Here is an 11,107-nt window from a genome sequence, read left to right as displayed (position 1 = left end):
GACAGCAATCATATTTAGCATTGAAAATTACAAGTTTAGGATTGGTGATATATGTTGTATATGCCAGCATTGTTTTTAATATGTATTAACTCAATATTTTATAGCTCTGAGTAAATATCATTAAAGTTGATAAAATAGTTGTTTTCTCTTTAATGCGTTCGTCATTTGGCTGTTTTTTTTATTCAGATAGAACTTGTTACTTACTAATAATAGCATACTGTAACCATGAAGCAAGATCACAGGCTGCTTGCTGTCCCACCCTCTAACAAGCATAACTTCTTCTATGCAGAATGCAGGATTTGTTAGAGAGTGGTGAGAAACGATATGTCTACTGCCAGTAACAGGTTTATCATATAGCCCTCCATATGCCACATGTCGCACCTACAATTGGTGACCTAGTATACAAAAAGATAATAAAGCCAGAAAAATAAAATAACTGCTCCAGTTCACTATTCGTGTCATATGTATTTGCACAGGTTTGTTTGAGGTTCTGTTTTGCTTACATCAGTTGACAAAACCTATCCACACATGAATACATATCCCAGAAATTATGAGAGATAATGTGAGCTTTTATTTTCATGCTATTCCTTTTTTTATTTTAGTTTAACATTAATTGTAAAATACAATAAAAACTCAGCACTAATTTGGTGAAGAAAATTAAATAGCTTTTATAATGGATAATTAAACATCCCTTTTCTTACAGAGAAGGTTTTGTCTACTGTATTGCACTTCCTCTGGGCATATTCAAGGCAGTAGGTCCCAATCATTTTGTATTGTACATACACAGGGGCGCACGAAGAATTGTCGGGGGGGTTCCCCCCCGACCCCCCCAAAAAAAAAAAAAAACCCGCGCGAGAGCTACTGCGCATGTGCCCACGCAGCAGCTCCGTTTAGGCAGCGCTGTCCTATACAGCAGCCGCGGCGCTGTCAAAGAAGCGTCCGCGGCGGTGCTGTATACACTACAGCACCGCTGCGGATGCTTCTTTGACAGCGCCGCGGCTGCTGTATAAGACAGTGCCGCTATAGTGGCCATTTAGTTAGCGCAGTGGGTGTTTCTGGAGACTCAAACCCCCCCCCCCCTGCGTGCGCCACTGATACAGGTGATATTTATAGAGATAATTGCTTAGTAAGGAAGGAGTTGGCTCTTCTGTCATCTGATCTGGTCAGGTCTTCTAATCCTTGGGTCTTTTTGTCACAAGCCACCGCATTAGCCGTGATGGCTCGAATACCTGTCAGTTATCGTGTCCGGGCTGCTGTCCTGGAAGCCTTGACGTCCTTTCTGGGCCCAGCTGTTACCAGGGTAACTGGGACACCTTCCACATTTCCGCCTCTGCTGTTTGACAGGCAGCCGGGGCACACGGCTACAATCATCTAATTGCCCTCCTGTGAAGTCATGGTGGGTGTCCATTTTCCTCCACACCTAATTGTCTCTCATTAGTATTTAAGGCAGGGAGGGCTTAGCCTCCTTGCCTGTTATGGCGCTCATGGCCCGCATATTGCTAAACCTGCTCTTTGTTCTGTGAACCTCTGATTGATTACCTGTTTTGATCTTTGGCATGTTTCCTGGACCCTTTTTGTTTGTTGATTGCCCATGACCACTTGGCTTACTCTTTTGGTCTATCCCTGCCTGCTGCCAGCCCTGACCCATTGGCCTGATTTACGACTCTTCAAGCCTGCTTCTGACACACAACCTTTGGCTTGGACATGGTTATTCCTTGCTGGGAGTTGTCTTTCTCCGGATCCTATCTTTGCGCTGCCAGTCTCTAGTCATAAGCTTTTACTACTCTGAGATATGTCATGGGGCATACAAGTACCTGTGAGTGCATCTAACTCTACGGGAAAGGCAACTGCTTGTCATACTCAGAGATGCACTGTAGATTCTAGATGTACTAGAATCACTAACTGGTATTTACACCACTGGAGTGCGGAGTCTAACGTACCCCTGATGTTCATCAGGGACCCCCGAAAGGAGGTTTGGGCTTAGCTGTGTTACGATTCCCAGTAAACTCAGCAAGCAGTCACGGAAGTATAATACAAATGTCTTTATTCCAGCAAAATATATAAGCAAGGGTTCAGTTCAATGAACATGCAGGTTTTCATAAACAGGTATAACTCCTAACATAAACATGAACAGGCGTGGCAGGAAGGTACACAGAAATAACAGGTTCCACAGAATGCTAATGTAGTTTGAATGCAGGGATAAGAATGGTGAGTTACCCAGTTCCAGGATGCAAAAGTCTGTCCAGGAAGCAAACAGAGTCCAGGCAAAGTAACTGACACAAGCAAATAATCAAGGTCCAGAAGTCAGGCAAAAGGTCAGGGCAACAGGCAAAACAGCGTGGTCCAAGGTACAGGCAAATGATTTGGGGTCTCAGGCAAGCAGGCAAGGTCCAAGGTACAGGCAGGGGTCATACACAGAAGTTCAGTCCAGCAGGTATATATCAAATAACACAGGAGCAGTTTAGCAGCAGCCAGTAACAAACGGGATGAACCGCACAGAGCACAGCTTGAGGCAGGTATTTAAAGCAGTGTGACAGGTGCAGTTCTAATTAGGCCTCAGGCAAGAAGATTAACTCCTTCAGGCATGTTGAAGAGTTTAGGAACAGAACAGCAGCACCTCTGGTGGTATAAGGTACTGCTGCTAGATACAAAACACAGGAAGAGTTGTAACATAGCCCCCCCTTTAAGGAGCGGATTCCAGACGCTCCATACAAGCTCCCTTCAAGTCTTCCTCCTCTTCTTTTTTTTCTTTTTATGGGATCTTCCTGAAGATCCAATTGGGCTTTTCTCCAAAGGAGTACAGAGAAGACTCAATTCCTCAAAAGCAAAAGAATAATTGGCAAGTTCGTCCATTAAGTCTCTTGTATCTTCAACGATTTCACTTTCAGAGTCTGAGTCTCAGCCAAGGGTCGGGATAGGACCTTTTATTCTATTAGAAGATGGTGATATGCCCAAAAAGCCAGTCACCAAGGTTGATGCTTCTGGAGACTGAGGTGGCATAGAGAGACCCCGATCAGGTGACTTGACTGGAGATGAAAGATATTTCTGACAGACTGCATTTATAAAGTCCATGGTGTTGTGGGTAATGGGATCATTAGAATTAAGAAGGGAAAAAGCCCAAGTCTGCGGCTCCCCTCTGAAATTCATGATAATCGTACCAACTTGGTTAAATTGGTCAGAGAAATATTCTGGAAATTCTTCAAATTGCTTTATACAAACTTGAAGGACTAAAGCAAATTGTCTCAGGTCTCCGTCAAAGAAGACTTGAGGAGGGTCTGAAGATTCAGAAGAAGCCTTTGGGCGTTCAGGCTCAATAGCAGACTCTGAAGAGTTCCCAGCTTGTGCAGCAGTCTCTGGAGAGTCCCCGGATGGGACGGCAAGTTGGGCACACTTGACGGAAAGCCTGGACTGGGCACAGCACACCGACTGGATAGCACTGTGAGATGCCTCAGAGAAGACAGCACTGTGAGATGCCTCAGAGCAGTGAAAAAAGGGAATGGACCAATCCGCTCCAAGGTCCGGACAATCCTCTTGGATATGTTTATTTATAATATATAATCCGAGGGGGTGCTCTCATAACTAGAATTATCTAGGAAATAAAAAATACAGATGACAATAGATATCAACTGAACAAAGTAGTGTGTGAGGCACTCCTGTCCGAGAGAGTATATCAATATAAAATCAACTTTATGGATGGTTACTTAAAAATGCGACATAGACAGATAGCTAAATCCCACCTGGATCGGTGAATTTAAAATATACAAGTGAATAGAATTGAAATATAGTGTAAGGAGAATTAAAAATGACCCAAAAATGGGAGCCGGTCAAATGTTATCAAAATAGAAAACTCGTATAGTATCGTAGTTATTAGTGATAACTAGGGTCTGGTCCTCTAATTATGTAATTATAGTATGATAATTCATAGGACCATTAAGACCTGTTGTGAAGTGTCTCTCCAGAAAGAGCCTTTAGACATAGGCAATTCACTCTGTAGCTAATATAGAATAATATGAATCTCACACAGATTGAGATATGGGTGTATATTTATATATGAAACGCTTCCATATAGTATTTATGTGTCTCTTATCATGTGTAGAAAAAGGGGGAAATGCCAGATATATTATAAAAAATGTATGATATTACAAAAAGTTCTCCCGCGATTGTGTCTCGCTAATCCAGAGTAATTTTTCATTGCCAAATAATAGACAACTCCTCTATAGAAGACTAACTTTAGGTTTTATATTAGGGGTAATACCAGTTCTATCGAGCATCGCCGATAATTACAACTGGCAGCGCAGGCTGTCTCATTAGGAGGTACACATTACGATTGGGACCTTCAACAAGCAGCTCACACACATTCCTGTATACTTACACATGCCCAGAAAGTGCACTGTATTTTATTTCTTCTATACCATAAACCTTGTTGCTGTTGGTTTGTAGGGAAGTTATTACAACCCAGCCATATATTTGGTAATACTATTATATGAAGGGACATATCTGAGGATACATCGATAGCACTCAGGTTAAGAATCACCCTGTAATGCAATCTAGCAAGATCTATTTGGAATTTTCCAATTTTGGATACACACTTTGCAATACTAATGCATGAAGGGATATATTTGAGAGCCAATATATCGCTAATATTCTGGCAGATTATGACCCCACAATGCAATCCAACAATAATGGTATAATAGATTAGATTGAATTCATTTTCACAATAAAGGTGTATTATACTGTGGCATGTGTATTAACATAGGACATAAATCAAATTGTCCGGTTATTTACATCTAAACTGGGTATATATGTGAAGTAACCATCACACTTATAGGCATTCCATTATATGTAATGCCCCTTTTTGATGGTGTACTAAGCATATATGGAACTGCTTGCTACTAATATCATACATTTTTTATAATATATCTGGCATTTCCCCCTTTTTCTACACATGATAAGAGACACATAAATACTATATGGAAGCGTTTCATATATAAATATACGCCCATATCTCAATCTGTGTGAGATTCATATTATTCTATGTTAGCTACAGAGTGAATTGCCTATGTCTAAAGGCTCTTTCTGGAGAGACACTTCACAACAGGTCTTAATGGTCCTATGAATTATCATACTATAATTACATAATTAGAGGACCAGACCCTAGTTATCACTAATAACTACGATACTATACGAGTTTTCTATTTTGATAACATTTGACCGGCTCCCATTTTTGGGTCATTTTTAATTCTCCTTACACTATATTTCAATTCTATTCACTTGTATATTTTAAATTCACCGATCCAGGTGGGATTTAGCTATCTGTCTATGTCGCATTTTTAAGTAACCATCAATAAAGTTGATTTTATATTGATATACTCTCTCGGACAGGAGTGCCTCACACACTACTTTGTTCAGTTGATATCTATTGTCATCTGTATTTGTTATTTCCTAGATGCCTCAGAGCAGACAGCACTGTGAGATGCCTCAGAGCAGACAGCACTGTGAGATGCCTCAGAGCAGACAGCACTGTGAGATGCCCCAGAGCAGACAGCACCAAGTAGTAACTCGGGCTGAACCGTATGGACAGGCAACTCGGGCTGAACCGCATGGACAGGCAACTCGGGCTGAACCGCATGGACAGGCAACTCGGGCTGAACCGCATGGACAGGCAACTCGGGCTGAACCGCATGGACAGGCAACTCGGGCTGAACCGCATGGACAGGCAACTCGGGCTGAACCGCATGGACAGGCAACTCGGGCTGAACCGCATGGACAGGCAACTCTGGAGCGGACTGTAAGGGCAGCGCCCCCTCTGGAGCTGACTGTAAGGGCAGCGCCCCCTCTGGAGCGGACTTTAAGGGCAGCGCCCCCTCTGGAGCAGACTTTAAGGGCAGCGCCCCCTCTGGAGCAGACTTTAAGGGCAGCGCCCCCTCTGGAGCAGACTTTAAGGGCAGCGCCCCCTCTGGATCGGACTTTAAGGGCAGCGCCCCCTCTGGATCGGACTTTAAGGGCAGCGCCCCCTCTGGAGCGGACTTTAAGGGCAGAGCCCCCTCTGGAGCGGACTTTAAGGGCAGCGCCCCCTCTGGAGCGGACTTTAAGGACAGCGCCCCCTCTGGAGCAGACTTTAAGGGCAGCGCCCCCTCTGGAGCAGACTTTAAGGGCAGCGCCCCCTCTGGAGCAGACTTTAAGGGCAGCGCCCCCTCTGGAGCGGACTTTAAGGGCAGCGCCCCCTCTGGAGCGGACTTTAAGGGCAGCGCCCCCTCTGGAGCAGACTTTAAGGGTAGCGCCCCCTCTGGAGCTGAAGACTCAGGAGTAGTGGCAGCGGCTGAAGACTCGGGAGTAGAGGCAGCGGCTGAAGACTCGGGAGTAGAGGCAGCGGCTGAAGACTCGGGAGTAGAGGCAGCGGCTGAAGACTCGGGAGTAGAGGCAGCGGCTGAAGACTCGGGAGTAGAGGCAGCGGCTGAAGACTCGGGAGTAGAGGCAGCGGCTGAAGCCTCGGGATTAGAGGCAGCGGACTCGGGAGTAGAGGCAGCGGACTCGGGAGTAGAGGCAGCGGACTCGGGACCGGACGCAGCGGACTCGGGAGTAGAGGCAGCAGACTCGGGACCGGACGCAGCGGACTCGGGAGTAGAGGCAGCGGACTCGGGACCGGACGCAGCGGACTCGGGACCGGACGCAGTGGACTCGGGACCGGACGCAGCGGACTCGGGACCGGACGCAGCGGACTCGGGACCGGACGCAGCGGACTCGGGACCGGACACAGCGGACTCAGGACCGGACACAGTGGACTCAGGACCGGACACAGCGGCAGGAGACTCAGTGCTGGCGGTAGCTGGAACTGGCACAACAGGACAGGCAGCAACTGGAACTGGCACCGCAGGACAGGCGGCAGCTGGAACTGGCACCGCAGGACAGGCGGCAACTGGAACTGGCACCGCAGGACAGGCGGCAACTGGAACTGGCACCGCAGGACAGGCGGCAACTGGAACTGGCACCGCAGGACAGGCAGCAACTGGAACTGGCAGATTAGGCTGAAGTAAAGCAACAGGAGGTGACGTGCAGAACAATCCAGGGTCTGGAGAGGAGCACACTGAAGGCTGCTCCATAGGATGTTGTGGTCTTCGGAGCGGACAGCCTTGCAAGAAATGTTCGCCATTGGCACAGTAGAGGCATAGTTTACCAATCCTTCTGCGTCATCGTTCCTCCTCAGTGAGATGTGGACTCAGGTAGCTTGGTCATTTAGAATCCCTAATGGTAGGGACCGCAGGCAGCACCATAGATGCAGCACCACTGTCAGAAAAAGTTCTGGGAAGATTCTCTGCGGTCTGCATGCTTTCACTAGAGGAGTTTGTTGCTTTAAAATCAGAATTACTGTTGAAACTACTTAACACAGCAGCAGGAAGGGTTTTAAGCAGTTCTTGGAGTAGAGTGGATACCTGTATGATTTGATAGCGGAGCTGAATAATGTCCATCTGCAGTATTTGTAGTTGTGGATTAAGTGACATGGTCTCAATAGCCAAACACAGAGTTCAATACAAAAATACTAGGAATCCCGGGACTAAGCAAAGGGCGTGCAGTCAGCAGGCCAAGATTGTATGGCAGTTCATCATGTTACGAGTCCTTGTAAACTCAGCAAGCAGCCACGGAAGTATAATACAAATGTCTTTATTCCAGCAAAATATATAAGCAAGGGTTCAGTTCAATGAACATGCAGGTTTTCATAAACAGGTATAACTCCCAACATAAACATGAACAGGTGTGGCAGGAAGGTACACAGAAATAAAGGGTTCCACAGAATGCTAATGTAGTTTGAATGCAGGGATAAGAATGGTGAGTTACCCAATTCCAGAATGCAAAAGTCTGTCCAGGAAGCAAACAGAGTCCAGGCAAAGTAACTGACACAAGCAAATAATCAAGAAGTCAGAAGTCAGGAAAAAGGTCAGGGCAACAGGCAAAACAGCGTGGTCCAAGGTACAGGCAAATGATTTGGGGTCTCAGGCAAGCAGGCAAGGTCCAAGGTACAGGCAGAGGTCATACACAGAAGTTCAGTCCAGCAGGTATATATCAAATAACACAGGAGCAGGTTAGCAGCAGCCAGGAACAAACGGGATGAACTGCACAGAGCACAGCTTGAGGCAGGTATTTAAAGCAGTGTGACAGGTGCAGTTCTAATTAGGCCTCAGGCAAGATGATTAACTCCTTCAGGCATGCTGAAGAGTTTAGGAACAGAACAGCAGCACCTCTGGTGGTTTAAGGTACTGCTGCTAGATACAAAACACAGGAAGAGTTGTAACAAGCTGCAAAGGGTATGCAGGTCGTTGTGCTCCAAGACAGTTACCAGTGTAGAGATTGAAAATAGTCAGGACGGTCCGGGTCAAGCCAATCAGGAGGAGACTGCACTGAAGGGAGATCCACAGAGAGGTCAGACAGGCCGAGGTCACAATGATCAAACGAGAATAGCATTATCCAGGAGAATGGTTAGGAAGCCGAGGTCAGAACAATAGGTAATAATAGGCACAATCCAGAAGAATAGTCAAAGGAAGCATAAACATACAAATAATGCTGGAGACAGGAGACCTGATACTCTGACACCTTAATGGTGCCAGAGCAGAGTTTAAATAGAGGCAGAGGAAGTGTAATGTGAGGAAACAGTGGGCGGTCAGACACGCTGACCGCCAAACACAAGAGTGTCCCATTGCCTAGCAAAGGGGCGCACTACTGAGCATGTGACCGATGGCATGAGGTCGGTCGGAGACGCTGCACACCTGTTGCCTAGCAACAGGACGCCCGGACGGAACTACCAGGCGACCGTCCCTGCTCCACAGAAGAACATTGGAGACGGCTCCTGACACTGCTATAGGTGGACCTCTTCTGCTTTGTTCTAAATGCTTATGTAAGCACTGAGTAGCCGTAACACTTTGAAGGTCAACTGCTCTTCACAGGTCAGTGTCTTTTCCCATGGTAAGCTGCCCTTCTCATCTGGTGGCTATTCTTGTTGGTTCTAAAAATCTTATTGTTATTTAGATTTTAGCCATATTTGTCTAGAGAACAAATGATCAATTACAATATATCAATAAATAATAGAGCCATATATTGAGTCTTTTTATGGCATCGTCCTACACTTCTAGGACAAGTAAGTAAAATTGCGACTGTTGACATGAAGGTGTTGGTGTAGTCAGAGGGTGAAGAATTTTCTATTAAAATTGATGTGTCCATCTATAAGTAAGATACTGTGTAACAAAAAGCAACAGAACAGGCCTGGACAACCTGTGGCTCTCCAGCTGTTGTGAAACTACATATCCCAGCATACCCTGCCAAATGAGTCACTAGTTGTACAGACCTGCAACAGAGGATAGAATTCCAATTGCACACAGAGTCAATTTTAGCAGGCAGATATATATCCCACACACCTAATCCTTTTGTGCAGCGGAGGTGTTGTTCTATGAATGGATTAATAATAAGTGAAATATTATCTGTGAAGTATGTGTGCACCATACCAACATCTTTCCACAGTGATCAAAGATCTTTGGGTGAGTATATGTCTTTCCTCAGGTCATCTGTCAAAAACTATCATGGAAAAGGGCTTGCCAATACTGCAGTTCCGGCTCCATAGCTAATCACCCAAATAGTACTCCAGGAGCTATGTTATCCTATATAAACTATATTATTGGCAATAATACCATTCTGCATCATAGGAAATAAAGTATCTGAATGAATTTGATGATATGCTAGGGCTGCTAACATTTTAAGAAGGATAACAGAGGGCTGGAATTAGCCCAAAGTGACATAAATGCTGAGGGTGCATGTAAGTGAAAAGTATTGGGTATAGCAAGAGTTAATTTAGCTGGATGTAGTGGGATGTAGTGGGACGTGAGTCAGCCAATCAGGGGGTATTAAGGGGAAAGATTTATATCTGGGAAGGTTTATAAGTATAGGAAGAGCAGTTAACTTCCTCTTGCCATCTGGAGATAAATAAATCCATACCTTCTGTAACATTTTAATGGCTGGTAGAAGGGTTATTTACTGTTGATTAACTTGCAATGGCTGGGCCCCCTAGTAAACTTTGGGTGAATGGCTCAATGTTACATTTCCATTCCCCCAGAAGCCCTCGTTCTAGTCTTCTGAGCATGCGTGAGTGCTGGTGTACTTGCAGTGAAGCATAACCAGGGCTTACTGCACATACTTAACCCACACATGCATAGCAGATGAATGGCCATCGCCAGGCCCCCTCACCATGGGCCTGATTTCACAGCATACAAAATGTGATTTGCCACGTTGCGCATGCTTAAAAAAATATGTCTGTATTTAGTGTTTGGCCCTTGGAGAAGCGAATCAGGCTTGCAAGTTCAGTACAGTAGAGGGTGTGCACACATAAGCGTAGCCTCTTGGTGATGTAGCCTAGTTACACTTAGGAGACGTATGTCTTTTCAATACCTAAGGGTTGGCGTAAAGATACATACTATTTAAACCGACAGCATCAGCAAGTATGATATAAAAAACTAATTAAATTTAAAACCTGGTGGCTCCCACTAAATGAGTAAGCAGCACCAGTAACCTTTGTTGGTTAATACTATAGCATATAGACAGCAAGCATGGAGACTCCCTGCAAAAGCAACCACTCACCCTCTGTCCCCTTGTCATAATTTAAAACCAACCACATCCTTGCCAGTACGAGGCTGAAATCCCTATGGGGGAATCCCCTGAGGACAAAAATTGGTGGTGGGTGCCAGGGTAATACACGAAAGTGAAAGTTAGATTAAATACTATTGTGCAACTTGCAAGGGCCTGGCAGGCATTGACTTAAGCATGGTTGCACTTATGGAATTACAAGTTTCAACATGCCCATGGCTGCCACAGCATGCTGGAGTTTGTGAAAAAACAAGCCTAGCATGCCCAATATCATTGAGGGCCCACTGGAACATGCGGACACCTTATAAAAAGTACTTTAACTAAAATAAAAACATCCTCAAATCATACTTGCCAACTCTCCTGGAATGTTCGGGAGACTCCCGCATTTTGCGAGAGTCTCCCGGACTCCCGGGCGAGTGTGGCAATCTCCCGGAACTGCCCACTTCACTAGGAAGTGCCCCACTTCCTAGTGAAGTGGGCAGAA

Source organism: Mixophyes fleayi, chromosome 6 (assembly GCF_038048845.1).
Source record: "Mixophyes fleayi isolate aMixFle1 chromosome 6, aMixFle1.hap1, whole genome shotgun sequence".
NCBI lineage: Eukaryota > Metazoa > Chordata > Amphibia > Anura > Limnodynastidae > Mixophyes > Mixophyes fleayi.
The sequence above is the reverse complement of the archived record's forward strand: the minus strand, read 5'-3'. Positions refer to the sequence as shown.